The sequence below is a fragment of the Prinia subflava genome, chromosome 15, assembly GCF_021018805.1.
Source record: "Prinia subflava isolate CZ2003 ecotype Zambia chromosome 15, Cam_Psub_1.2, whole genome shotgun sequence".
In the NCBI taxonomy this organism is placed as follows: Eukaryota; Metazoa; Chordata; class Aves; order Passeriformes; family Cisticolidae; genus Prinia; species Prinia subflava.
The window spans coordinates 8,154,665-8,169,734 of NC_086261.1; the positions used below are offsets into that span (position 1 = coordinate 8,154,665).

The following is a 15,070-nucleotide window of genomic DNA, read 5'->3' on the forward strand; positions in this document are numbered from 1 at the left end:
GGTGCTTCAGACTCACATCCACACAGCTGCTAAAATGGAAATTTGTCATCCCAAGTATTAAATGGAAGGAAGGTCAGAGAAATTAACTAAACAAATATATAGGAAGCCTGACCTAGCAGTCATTAGAATCTCAAATCAATGGGTATTTGTCTTGCAGGACAAAACCATTACTGCTTACAGAAACATTAAAGAACCATGGACTTGGACCAAGAAATCTATTTTGGAAGGCTTTTCTTCCTAGCACAGGACATTTTCAAGAGCATTTAATTGCACTTTTTCATTTTGGAACTGAATGGTAAAATCCTACACCACACTGACTGAGACCAGAGCCTCACATAACCCCTGCAGCAGCACTTGCCTTAAACAACAGCAAATTTGTCAATGCTTGACTTTATTAATATGAAAGCAAGAGTTCTTGTAGCAAAGAGAGGGCACCCTGTACAACAGGGTTGTAACAGGATCCATTTTAAGTTTCAAACTTCAGTGATGTTATCAAATGGCAAAACCAGCCTTGGCTGCTGGGATGTGCTGAAGCTCATGAATGGCAGTTCTGTCACTGCCAGAACTCAGAAGAGAGCACAGGCCAGACCTCTGGGAAACATCCTCTGGATACCTGCAGTTCCCTATTCTTATTTGGGAGACATGCAGTAAACAACACCAACACATATCCATTTTTAACCTGACTTTGCTTCTTGGTGAGAGGTTTCTGCCAGGTTCAGCCATGTCAGGATGATGCCTCCAGTGCCTCTGAACCCTTTCCAAGAGTGGCAGCAGTCACCCCCAGGCTGCTGAAAGGGCTGGGTATCTCATGTTATTGCTCCTCAGATCACAGGCTGCCCTTAGGTCTCTGAATGATTTCTCTCTTTGAATTTCAGGGGACACAACCTTGGTAACTGCAGCTAGATGTTTCAAGTGGTAATCTTTTAAGAAGAAAAACTATTTAGCTCTCAGATTTATTAGCTTATGGCCTGCACATTGCCAGACTCTAATTGTAGATAAACTTCACCAAATGCTGGACTTGGTGACAATAATATAATCTGGAGTGTTCCACTGGAAGCTCTGAGCAGTGACTGGGAATAAAACTTTCCCTGGTTGATGTGGTTCAGCTGTAGATAAATAAGCACTGTGTGCTTTGGTACGTTCCCTGTGCATTCTGCTTCAGTGGTTTACTTCCTCTTATTTTGATTTAATTTTTTTTTTCCTGGCATAAACTTAACATAAGACAGAGCTGTGCAAACTTGATAACCTTAAGGAATTATTTGGGACACAGTGATCTAGGCATAATTCTCTCCTCCTTTATCCCCACAAACGAGGAAGCCCATAAATCACCTTCCATCTGCTCTGGCATGCAGTGGCACTCAGGAAATGCTGTGCAGAGCTCTCCATCATGCAAATCTAGGCTGGGACCCTGTGGCCAGTGAAGTTAACAATGTGAAGACTTATTACCAAACAGCAAGCAAAGAAAAGCACAAGACTAATTCTTGATTCTTCATTCCTATCCTGTGGCAGGTTTTTTTTGTTTGGTTTGGTTTGGTTTGGTTGGTGGGGTTTTTTTGTTTGTTTTTGGTTTTGTTTTGTTTTGTTTTGTTTTTTGTTTTATTCAATTTTTTTTAATAGGGGGGATTTTTGGGGTGTTTTGTTTTGTTTTGTTTGTTTGGGTTTTTTTTGTTGGTTTTTTTGTGTATAGAAAACAATCCAACCAAAACAATGCACGCACATACTACAGCACCTATCTATTGGTCTGCCTTTACCTTAAAATCATCCTTTTCCTCATTTGACAACCTCTGACCTTGGTGAATGTTATGAATCCTGTTTTAAAATATGGGAGAATTGAGCTGTGTATAATGCCAGCTTTTTTGTTGAGGGGGGATGGGTGGGTGGGGTGTGATTTTTAAGAGAAAAGCTTCTTTCTAAGTGTTTGAGTCCAGATATCTAAAGTGATTCTCCACTCTGAAAATGTGCATGCAGAAACTTTGAACTACAAACTGTAATATTCAGATGTTAAGGCAGCAAATTATGTGAGCAGGGTGTTTTACTGCTGTGATTTGAACACCTTGGAAATGCTGAGGCATATTAAAATATTTTGAAGGCATTTAATGAATAATAAATGTTTTTATTATTGCTATGCCACTCAAGCAGGGAAAACAACATCAGCTTGCATAAAAATACGTTGGAAACTGCTCTGCAGCAAACAGAAGTTGATTATACACAAATCTTTCCTGTGGCTGGGGTAGAAGTATTTTCTTGAATGCCTTTTACACATCATTCCTCCCTTTTTGCAAAGGAGAATTGTGGTTTTCCCTCTTTGCATGCACTTGCACTTCCTTGCCTTTTTTAGTTCCAGCAACTGGAAACTATTTCTTCCTTCTCCTTTTTTGTAACCTGGTGAAAAAGTGCTTTTATTCCTTCACAAATTCCTTTTCTAAACAGCAGCCAGCAAGGGCTTTAGGGAGCAGTGATTTTCCCAGCACCCTTTCAGCGTCCCTGGAGTCGTTCTGCTGTACAAGCAGATGCAGCAGATTTTTGAGAAGGATTGAAAGTAAATGAATTCAGGTTTTCTGCTCTGTGCTCACACCAGTGTTTTAAGCACAGCTTCTCAGAAAGTTACTGAGATCTAAAAATATATCTAAAAGAAAGAGGTATATGGAATCATCTTTGCTACTTTGATGTGATTATTATTCATTCAAACTCGCCTGCTAAATGTACTTTTACAGGACCTTTTGTGGTTATTTAATACCCTGCAGGTTAATTTGTTTATGGGCCCAATAAGCAACATGTTAATGAAAGTTTATATTAGCAAGAGCTGTGTGGGGAAAAAAAAAAAAGGAAGTGCTAATACAATGGGAAGAAATTGTAAGAACAGGAATCAGTAAATTTTGCTCAGCAAATCTGTTTAGAAGTAGAACTCATCCTTTGTATTCAGTTCTTGAAACAAAGTGGGAGGAAACTTTAAGAGAACCTTACAAAGAGATCAAATGGGGCAAAAGAAAGTGCAGTAGTTAGCCCATTAGTTATGTGATAAAAGTAAAAAAAAAAAAGAAGGTGGAAACTTGATTGTTCCTCTCCTTTTTACTCTGACATAAATTGCAGTTAGAGAATTTACTGACTTTTATCTCATGATAACATAAATATGGGAAAGAATTTAGTAAGTACTGGACCAAATCCCACTTTCCTCACTTCTACATGTTTGATCTTCTAATTTTATTCCTTATTTTAAAATTCTCTTTGATTTGGCTTTCAAGGTGAGGAGTATTCTTGACAGCAGCAGGACTGGCACAGCAGCAGGACTGGCACAGCCACCTGAACCTTTTTGGAGCTGCTCCTGCTTCCTCCTCTCTCTTACAGTAGCATTTTGCAAAAATCCTTTCTTTTAGAGAGTAATGCTTTAATAATAGAGGAAAAACAGGTTTAGAATAGACTGTTGTTTGCTGCTATGAAGATGGGAGATTAAATAATAGAACATGTACAGGGAAGGTTGAAAATTAGTCTAATCACTCAAAAAATCTGAAGGAACAGCCATTCTTATTTTCCCCTGCTGGTTATGTCTCTGTTTTATGGTTTAAATTGCTTTTAAAAATGCTGACTTTCTCTCTGCCATAGAACTTCAAAATATTTCAGAGCAGTGCTATTGGGCAGTTGTGTAATAAAATTACTGTCTGCTTGCAATCATATATTCTGCTGCTGTCCAAAGATCATCTTCTCTCAGGACACCCACAGAATTTAATAGAGCTGGGGGAGAAATTTTTCTTTTCCTGATCAAACTTATCACATTTCCCAGACAGTCAATGGTGGAGACACTTTGATGGGTTGTGTGGGGAAGAGGGGGAAAAGCAAGGAAGATGTCCTAGCCAAGGAGCTCTGGTTTGGTTAGACACAGCTTTAGAATTATTCCTTCCACACGCCCCTTTCCTCCCTGAAGAACTGAGAACCTTGGTGGTGCTGCTCTAGCTCTGGGTGAGGCAGTCCTGGTTTTCCTGCAGAAAACAAAATTGAAATACTGTATCTGCTGTGTTGGTTATGGACCATGACCTTTTCTCAGAGAAGCAGTGATGGCAATGCTCTTTGAGAGGTTCCCAGAGCTCCTCTGCCTCTTCTCCCCCCATTCCTGAGAAGGGAGACCTGGTATTACCTGCTGTGAGATTTCTGAGTTAGGGTTTGCAGCAGCACACACCTGGCACTTGGAGAAGATGCTTTCAGCTGGTGCTGAGCCCTTTTGAGGAGCTCTGTGTGCCCCCAGACAAGGTCACTGGGCCCATCTCAGATTCTGCCACTTCACTCCCCTGGATGTGCTCAGACCCTCGGTGTCCTCCAGACACGCAGCTCCTGCTCTTGCCACTGATAAATATCCATCATTATCTCCTTAGAACAGACCTAACCACGGTGCAGACTGCTTTGCATATCATGAACTTGGTGTGAGCAGATGTAACTTGCAAATGGAGGAAGAAAGATGTTGTTGCGGGAAACATTTTTTTTTTTAAAGAAGGAATAAAAAGTAGGTGAGGCAGCACAGATTCCTGTTGTTCACTGTTTTTCTCTCTTTGTGGGGTGACTTGTTCCATTGCTTCCTGTTATGTTTACTAATGTATAGCTTAAATTGTCAGTTAAGCTACCTCTCAATTTAGCCAAAGGTTTTGATGTAAGAACATAAGGAGATTACAGGAACAAATTGTCAGGAGAAAAGAAAGCTAAAGACAACGGTTCTGATCCCTACACAAATAAGGAAACAAGACTTTCTTTACATAGAGTATCCTGTTCTTACCAAATCCAACAGAAAAAATTCTGCTAGACTGCCAGTGTTATTTCCTTCTCTGCTATTAATTTTAAAAATGCGGTAGGCATGAAAATTTTGCAGATGCTTAGTTTAAGATACAAATAGTTGTCCAAATGCAAATAAGAAAATACAATATTTTTTCTTTCCCAGGAGATGGAAAATCACTTGGAAAATTCTTCTGCACTGTGTCCAAAATATCAGCAAAGCATTTGTGCACTTCAGTGTCCCAAGGCAATGTTCTGAGAATTATGCCAACCATCATTGATTTCCATTTCGGAAAGATTCCTTTAAAAAAGTGTTTCAGTTTGAACGACCAAGAGCAGGCATAAATTATTTCTTTTCTCAACATTGCCATGCTCATTCTCTGACAACTATCCACGTAAAAGCTTTATCTTTGGTGGGTGGGTAGTGGGGAATGCAGAAAACCACAGGTTAGTACAGAAAGGGAGAGGTGTTTATTTTGCATGGTGTTCTCTGACAGTGTCTAACACTGCCCTCCCCACACAGGCTGTCACTTCAGCATCACTTCAGCATCACTTCAGCATCACTTCAGCCCTACACCTGAGAAAGGTGGGCTTCAAAACCACGACAAGTTCAGCTGGCTCAGAGTTAGACCTGGGATTACCCCTCTGTGACACTAAAATGTCAATAATGTATGCACCAACCTTGCCAAATCTCTCTCTGTCCTCTGCTTAGAAAGCGTTGACTCCACAAAACCTCCTTTTAGATGCCAAATTCATTTATTTCAATTCCTGTGCTGGAGTCAGCTTCCAAACAGGCTCCACAGCAGTTTGCTACAGCTCCTGCTTCCAGTTGGCCAAGCTTTGAAGTGCACTAGAAAGGCTCATATGTTCCTGGAGATGAAAAGTTTCTCTTTACTTCATTCGCCCAAAGAAATGGCTTTCAAAGCTGTGCTAGAGCTATTTCCAGCAAGGTTCATGTTGATGTGTTTCTGTTATTACTGTGGCACAGCACATAACATGGCCATAACTGCAGATGGGGTAGGGAACTTCAATAAAATGTATTACTTCCAATGTGGTAGGGTTATTTTTATGTTTCCAAGACAGCAAGAAACCAAGGTCATGCATCTTTAGAAGTTACCACTTGTCAGCTAAGACAGAGTAATACACTGCCTATGAGCTCTAGACCATCTCAGAAAACCAAATAAGTTTAAATCACTGAATCACAGTTCATAAAAAAAAACCCTCAGCCTAGGTTGGTTGCTCCTGTGGTTCCCTTACACGGCCAGTCTGACCCTTTCAGTGTTAAACTATAGCTGTGAATTTTAACTAAGACAAATTCAATGTGGTCCTCTGCTGCCAAACTGCCCAGTGAAGTCACTGGAGCACAAAGAAATGATTTTGAGGGCAGCAGGTTTACATACACACTTAGACTTTGAAAATATGGGGCCAAGTTTCTCTGACAGCAATGGCAAGTGCAGGGTAAAGGGTGAGACTGAACCCTTTTTGCAATGTGTGAGATGAAAAGTTTCACCTACCACACATGCAGCATGTCCAGGCATTTGAAACCCAGGCAAGCATCACAGAAGAGTTGGTTCCACAATCAGCAGAAGGACATTTCAGTGCTAACCAAAAGGAAAAAAAAAAGGCTAGCAGTCAGCTGAGGTGTTGACTGATTAAATATCACCTGAAAACATAACATCACTTTTAAATCAAGGTCCCAGGTGCAGGGGAACCAGAAAGCTGCTCTGTTCAGTCAGACAGCACATTTAGCTCAATCTCTGCTGTATTTAATCTGTGCCTCCCTTGCCCACGGGCAGGGGTAGGGTGCACTGCTTGTAAAGCGCTTTTCCTCCAGGTCTACAGGCTCAGGGAAGGAAATTCAGAGTGTTAAAAATGAAAAACAGGGATACAAAAACTCCGAGCTTCTTTTGTTTCATGAGAAACTTGGTATACTGTCTTCATAACTTAGACAAATGTCACAAAAATCTTGAGTTGTCTGTGGGCTCCAGTGGCTCCCAAGCCCCTTTTAGTGAGCAGCAGGTGGAAACCCCAGAGATGAACCCCACGGTTTGAATCTATGTGTACAGTTGTTGCATAGTACACAACTATATTATATGCTATATTGTACACAACTAAAAAGTAAATGCCCTCTCTGTATTTTAGTGCTACTCAGCCTCTTCCTCTTACAGACAGTGATGGTTTCTGTGCAGATTGTGCTTCCTAACACCTCAGGAGTGTCCTGTTAAGTCAATCCCAGCGTAGTTTTGGACACAAATACTGGTGTCAGCCATTCCCTGACAGGCTGCTGCACAAGGCTGTCCAGTGATGCCAGAAATGAGGCAGCACATGGACACAGCCCTTCCCTGGCTGCTGCTGAAACCTTTGGCTGCTCCGTCAAGAGAGACAGGGGCATCCAGCTGGGACCTGCTGCTTCTGCTCTCACATCAGGGACAGAAAATGCCTTAGCTCTAGATACTGCTCAAGGAAACCTACTGTGGAATATAGGCTGCTTGCATTTTCTTTCCAGATCTTGATTTATTTGGGGTTTTTTTTGGGTTTTTATTCTTTCAGAGAATCTGCTTCGTTTGTATGCACTTATTATTTCTCACAAAAGTCTTGGTTTCACAGGGATTATGTGAAGGAAATGCTTTAAATATAAAAAAGAATTACCTTCCCTTGCTTGTATTCTCTACGTTTTGAGATCTAAGGATGTCCAAAAGGCTTTTAAAATCAAATCCCAAGCTATGCAGTATTATACAAAGCACCCTCCCTAGGTGCAGTATTTCTTCATAAGAAAAGTTACTCCATCTACTTTAATTCTATCTGTAACAAATTTTATTTGTGCCGGTAATATGCTTTCATTCCTCTTTTAAAATATGATTTCCTTTGTTCTGCACATAATTTAAATCAAGACAATATTATAAAACAATAGGATGACAAAACCTAAGTCTATAACAGCCTAGCTATGAATGTTTAATGTGTGGGGGACTTTAGGCAAATAAAAGCCTTTAGCGGAGCTGGGTGTTGCTGCTCACCATGGCCAGGGTTTGTAAGGTCATGAGCTCCTACACTTCTTTTTTTCTGCATCATAAACACCCCAAAAATACTCCCAATATACCTTCCACTGAATAGGTTCTGATGCAGTCAGTGGGAGTCTCCTCATTGTCTTCCGTGGATGTGGGATCAAGACCCAAAGCAGAAGGCAGCTGGGGAAAACACTCCTTCACAGATGCAATTCTGAGTTTGGTTTGGTTTTTTGTTTGTTTGTTTGTTTGATTGTTTTTGGTTTTTTACTTGCTATTACCAACCTGTTCCTGTTCTCCAGGCAGTTCTTAAAAGAGCTCATTACTAAGATGTGGCAGAAGGAAAATGATATGGAGTGAAAGCAGGTGTTTCCAAACAGGAGAATCTTCTTTCAGAAAATACCCTGAGTGAGCCCAGAGATGAGAACTGTCAGTGCTGTAATGGTGTGACAGAGTCTGAATGGGAGAGAATATAATGCAAGTCATCTTCAGGGTGCTGACCAAATATAGCACATGAAAAGAGTAAGGAGAGATATTTCTGAATACTTTTACAGCTGAACAAGAATTGGATCAGCTTTACTTGGGTATTTCCTGTCTGGCTGCCTTTTGCTTGCAACTTGCAAAACTGCAGTGATGAACTCAGAGGCAGAATATAATCCAGAAAACATCATTTTCTGGTGGTTTGCTGATGCAGATGGTAGAAAATCTCTTCATTTTTCTTCCTGGGAAACATTTCTGCTGGCTGTAAGACACAAAGGTGGTCATGTAATGTAAAAAAATTAAAACAAAACAGAAGCAAGGAATGTTTTGTAAAGTTGTGATTCTCAAAATAGAGGTTATTTAATTTTTGCCTTGTGTGATTTTCATATGTGGTGATGCTTTTGAAGCACTGCTGAGGTTACTCTGCAAGGATATAAAATTCTTTATTCTAAAATGCTCTCATATGCTTGAAGATGAAAGCTTTGAAGCATAAATCCTTAAGAATACCCAAAAATGGAAGACAAAATGAAGGCAATGTTTATTACTTCAGAGTTCAGTCTTTTTGGCTTGCTTATTTTGAGTTTTTTGACTTTGAGTAATTATGAATTGTCATTATTTGGACTTCTAATAATGGGAGAAAACTTCCTGATAAAATTGGCTCTGACAAAAAATTGGCTCTCTCTGTGTCAAGAGCTGAGGTTTCCTCTTCTTTTCATTCCCATTATTTTTCATGATCACTGATGTGGCTTTTGGTTCATAGCTCTCACCAGGCTTTTTAAAAATCACTTCTCTGGAAGTGTTCAAGGAGAGATTGGATGGAGCTCTGAGCATCCTGGTCTAGTGGAATATTCCTTGCCCATGGCAGGGAGTTGGAATGAGATGAGATTTAAGGCCCCTTCCAACCCAAATCACTCTGTGATGCTAAAATCCATAATCTATGATCTCCTCTCAGCTGAATTATGCTCAGGCTGAGGGCTGAATTCTAAACTAAACTGGTGAAAATCCAACACTTCTGCAACATATGGAGTGATATGGTTATTTGGTAGATATATTTGGTAGATATATTGGTGATACTGACAGAGGGAGTGGGAGCTTGAATTTGAATGTGGAAGAAAAATTGCATGGGTGACATCAGCTGCCTTGGACTGGTTTATAAGACAAACTAAATATGTGAAGCAGCAAATTCTCAGTAATCATGAAATCAATCAGATTGGGCAGGGAGAGAAATGGAAGGCTTTTTACCAGGTAGTTTAAATTTGCTTGGGCATGTGATTCTTTACAGCCATCAGTGCTGATTGAAAGTCTAAAGCAAAGCCTTGAAGTAAAACCTGTGATTTATGATAAAAAGAAATAAATCATTCCCTGTTTCTAGCAGAAGAAATGCGAGCATCTGTGTTTTCAGCAACCTTCTGTCTCATTTCCTCATCTTTCCCTCTGAACAAAGTCCTGACTGACACTGGGGGATACAATGTTCTCCCTGTCTAGGAATCTCTCTGGCTGACTACTGTGAATTCTGAGTATCCATGGACAGGATCCCCAGAGCCTTCGTCTCCCCAGGGCTGGATGAAACAGATTTGAAACTCAAATGCCAAAATAATGCTGAGAATAGGTGTGTGTCTCTTCCAGCAAACCCTTGTTTAGTTCACACGCTGTTTCCTTTGTATTTATGTCTAAAAGGAAAGAAAATATCATTAAAGCTTCCATGCACTCACGAAGATTCAGAGATGAGAACATGGCATTTGGATTTTTGTCCAGATGTTTCAGTGAAAATCAGGTACTGATAATTTGCAGTTTGCTGCTCATGACTAAGTTTGTCAGAACACAGACTTCCACAGCCTTCTTTTAAAGTTCAATATCTTGAATTATCCTCCAAAAAGCCAGATGCCAGAATTCTTGCCTAAAGCTTTAAGGAATAGATGCAGAAGGTGACGGAATCCTGGGCCAGTTCTTCTGCACCTTCTGAAGGTCACCCTGCCTTACCAGGTGCACTTTGGAGATACTTTGCCAAACATATCTTGTGATCTTTCTAGCTCTGCATGGTTTTTGTGTGCATATCTGCACCATTTGAATAGCTCTTGGGAAAGGCAGGGACATCATTTTTGCTCCTGTTTTAAATGACAGCTCGGGCTGCAGGCTTTAGGAAGTACTCAATCTTAGTCCTTTAATCCTCCTTGAATGCCACTGCACTGCTGCTTCACTCACAGTAGGTTCTGGGGTTTGGTGGGTGTGGAAAGTGAGGAGAGTCCCTGTGGCAAATGAAGTATCCTGAATTGTAGCTATTACAGAGTATTAAGTAATTGCCCTTGGAAAGAAGTGATAGAAAATAATAGCATATTCATTTCACTGTTGAAAATGGACTGTCTAAGCATATATCTGAAAATCCCAACTAAATTCAATCTTGCTGCTCACAGCAGATAAGTATAATGAAGATTCTAAGAGATTTTCTTTCATACATATGAATAAAATAATTACTATGCAGCATATCTAAGTAGTTGATGCCATCAGAAAGTCTACCCTTGAAAAACAAGGAAGAAAATGTCCTTTCTTTGTAGTCAGAAAGAAAGTATTGACTATGTATGTGGCACATTTTGGATGCCACTGGCTGTAAGATGTATTTCTTTATAAACATGACAGCCTCACTCAACGTGGTACAAAAATTCCCTGCTCGTGTACAAACACAGCTAAAGTTATCTTTTTGAGCACATTCTGAATATTGTGTCTTTTAATGCGACATCATCTGCACCATTGGTTCCTGGTGCAACAATGACACACACTTTCACCGGGCTTTGAAATTATGCAGCATGTTTATCCACACACTGTATATTCTTTTATCCAGCTTTGTACTGGAAGTTTTGCCTCTGGTTCTTACATGACAGTCGTATTTCTTACTGCCAGGGAAAGCTGTCTGTGCTTCTGCATGTCAAAACCTGGTGGAAATACAGTGATGCAAATTAAAGTTGCTCAGGTGACTACAAATGTTGAGCACCTACTCTTCATTAATTAACTTGACTTGCAGCTCATTACTGGCAATGTAGGACAAAATTAGTAAACTTCCCTTTGCGTGTTTCTCGCTCAGGTTGCAATGCAATAAAGTGAACTTGACTTCTGAGGCAAGGCTCCTGCCAGAGTTGCTTACAGACAAGATGAGGTGAAAACATTTGTTTACTAATATGCCTATTACGAACTGAGAAATTAGATTTTACACCTAATGTTCTCCATTTTACATTTGACATGAACAATAATATTTGGCAAATAATTCTGAGGTTCCAGTTCAGGAAACACATTTTGATTAAAGACTCAGAATTGCATGAAAGCATAAAACCAGACATAATCTTTCTTTTCATCCTGTGATTCTCATTATGAATCCAGTGACTTTTCAACATCCAACTCTTTCTTTGCATTTCTTTCCCTCCCCTGTTTTGTACCTCAGAGGAAATAATTTGAAACAGTAGCTTGTTAAATTACCAGAGTTAGTTTACCTGAAAATATCTGTTGATAATGTAATCAAAACTGTGTGTCCTGGGCACGTTTTAGTTACAGGTAAAATCCCTGCTCTATCCTCATGATACATACCCCAATACTAGATTTGTAATGCTCAGTCAGAGATATAACAAATTCTCATATCTCCCAAGATTGCTACTGGCTTTGCTGGAAATCTAGATGGAGAAAACAGAGGCAGATGAGGCACCCAGGGATTGGGAACCTGTGACTGGAAAAATTGCACTGATCAGTTCTTAAATGCACAGTTCAGGTCCTTAAATGCACAGTTCAGGTCCTTAAATGAAATAAACTACAGCACTTATTGAAGGCTCATGAACAGAAGGGGAGAAGTCAGGGTGGGAGAGAAAGGGAGGAGGGGAGCAGATCAGATTCAGATGTGATCCACCCTCCTTGTAGATTTGTCCATCTTCAAAGTTGTACAGCTAATGAAGAATAATTATCACTTATTAATTTTGCATTATCTTTGCAATTGCAACTCAATAGCACCATATGTCACAAGGCTTCTCCTAGATGAAAAGGAAAAAATTCTCCTGACTGCAGTGCTAGAGGAAATATCTTTTTTCAGCACTTGAGCATTAATCTCAAGGGAAAACTCCAAGACACGCATGTTGCACGGGAGTGAAAGGTGCCATAACTTCCAGGGTGGTTTTGGGTCTCATCAGCTGTGCCTGGGACTAAACATAACGCACATCTTCAGAAGCATCTCAGCAAAAACTCTTTTAGAAGAAGATTAACTTTATTTGCCTAATTTTTTAGAATTATCCCTTCAAATTAGTGACGTTACAAATTTTGTAATGTCAATTTCAAAACTAAAATGACAGATATATCAGAAGAATATTTCTTTCTTCATAATGTGACTATTTTACAAGAACTAAATAAACCCCAACCTATAAACAAATATTGAGTGGGAAAACCAAAGAATGGTTTCATTAGTGCTGCTTTACAAGAGACCAATGGCTATTTATTATTGACATTTAACTGAGCAGCAAAACCTGAATCCCTAACTTTTGGCAGTTGCATGTACTGCTCTCTTAAAACAAAAAATTCACAAACATTGCCTTAAGGAGTTAAACATGCCTGAAGCCCAAAATGGCAGTGAGGCTGAAGGCAGGCAGTTATCCTAAAGCCAGAGCTCATAAGTCACTGAAGAAGCTGTACCAGGAAACCAGAGGAATGAAGCTTGGTATTAGTTTCTATGTAACAGAACAAAAACTGTATGGTTAAACTTGCTTTAAATGCTGCACAGTTCTTTCCAAAGGCCTGCAATTACTGCCCAATGCTAATTTTGCAAACACTTTCAAACTATGTAAAAATCCCTCTTCATATAAAGCAAACTTTAACTCATGCTCTCCCTCTCCTACTCAGTGCAAACAGAAAGCTGCTGCTGCAGAGTACAGAAACAGAACATCAGAATCTGAAGAAAGCCACAGCTACGCTGTGATAAAGTACTGCTTACAAACATTTATCTACCAAAAAAGCACCTGCAATTCCACACCACAGTGAAGAATTTACCACAAATTAGAAATTAGCCACATCTGCTGAAGTGAAATAAATGTATTACCCACCGTCAGGGCACCCATTCACATAGTTTCAGTCTAGAATTCATCATTACCCAAAGGCACAGCCCTGGTAAATCCAGCATCAGAGTACCCAGTACTAGTAGAGAAAATAGTTTGCACCCAAGCACAGGAAACAAGCTGCATGATTAAGGAGAACACAAATGCCCGCTGACATTAAGTTATGAAGCAGCAGCTCTGCCCAAACACTGAAGAGATGCCCACAGAAAGCCCCCCGAAGGCAGCAGCCCTAGTTCAGCACAGGACACACAGCCAGCGCTGCCCTGCAACACCCCCACCTCCACACAAAGCAAACCCTGTCCCCGCACATCCACTCCATCCCTTCGCAAACAACACAGCACCCGTGCAGCCCTGCTGCTCCCGGGCCGGGGCTGTGTCTGTGGCAGCAGAAGCTGCAAAGGCTCCGGCTGCCGGCCGTGCTGCTGCAATAGCCCGGCACTTACTGCATTGCTCCTCAGCGGAGCGGCAGCGGCGGCTCCTCCCGGGCACACATGGCTCGCTCAGCCCCGGCGCTGCTCGGCGCGATCCAGCCCCAAAGTCTCTGCATGTGCGGGGGACCTCGGAACCGCGGGGTTCTGGCTGCAGCGGCTGCTCGCCCTATCCATTGCCTCTGGTGTATGCTAAGTGAGCAATCCCCTGGGTCTTCATCAGGGAAGGATGAGGAGTCACAGCTTTGGAGAGCAGATAAGGTGTTCTGCCGAGAGCCTCCGGGCTTCCATGGCATTTTAAAGGCAAAGGGGCTGGGGATGCTTCATCTTGCTTTACAGCTCTGTATCGTGCAAGTTGTCATATTCTGCAATTTACAGCGGAATTCTCAGCCGAACACTAATTTATATGTTTCAGAGAGAGCTCGAGTTAACAATAAAAATTCAAGCCAATGAATTTTTAAATGTTGGGGAACGCGCTCTGTCAATCGAACTAAATCTATTTTTCAGAAGTACAAGTGAAGGGGAGGGGTTTCCTAGCTCTGAAATGCACTGTTCCAGCCCTGCTGGATACAGTCAAAAAGTCTAAAGTTTTAGTAGCCTAAAACTTCATGGATTAACATCCCAGATTTAACAGGCTCAAAGCACTGCTCTAGTCTTGAAGGAGGGACTGTCACCCTTGTCCTTTGTCTGCAGGGCGTCTGTCACTTCTGGGGGCTCCTGCATGCAGATGGGGCAGAATTAATGAGCAGTAATAATAAAAAGGCAGGATGACCAAGAGCCACGGTGCCACTAATTTCTCGTTAGGGACCCTAATTTTTTCACTGTACTGAGATGTTTGACCTGGTGCCTTTGGGAAGCCCTGGGGGAATTGCACTTGCTCTCCCCACAACCCGCTGGAGTGAGATGTACAAACCACTGCCTGCTCCAAGCCTGACCTTCAAAGGGGCTCTCAGGAGAAAAACCCCATTTTGGGGCCGTGCTTACCTGTTACCCAGGCCTCCTGCAAATGCTGATTGTGCCTAACCATGTGTGGCGAATCCGTGAGAACAAGTACCTTGCAGTCCTGTGGGCAAAAACTGGGATATTTTTTCCACATAGGCATCCCCAATAGACAACACAGCAATCATTAATTAACATTTCCTAAGAGCAGGTGCTGTGTAAGGTGTAGATTCGCCAACCCCAAGGGCTCTTGGGGAGGGGAGATTTTCTCTGCCCCTGATGGGGGTATTAAGATATCACGAGAAGAGCAGCAGCTTTTTGTTGGTGAGGGAAGGTTTTGACCCCCTTAGCAAAGGCTTTGAGCATCCCCAGGGGTTGATTATCCTTT

The 15,070-nt window shown here is 41.2% G+C and overlaps 1 protein-coding gene across 1 annotated transcript in view; it reads right to left on the reverse strand.

The window, feature by feature from the left end:
• CTXND1 (cortexin domain containing 1) overlaps window positions 1-14,017 on the reverse strand; it is a 32,300-nt gene extending 18,283 nt beyond the window's left edge. Inside the window, exon 1 of the mRNA XM_063413040.1 lies at window positions 13,759-14,017. The gene's annotated coding sequence lies outside the window, so the exon portion shown is untranslated. The remainder of the gene's footprint in view (window positions 1-13,758) is intronic.
• Window positions 14,018-15,070: the final 1,053 nt, after the last annotated feature.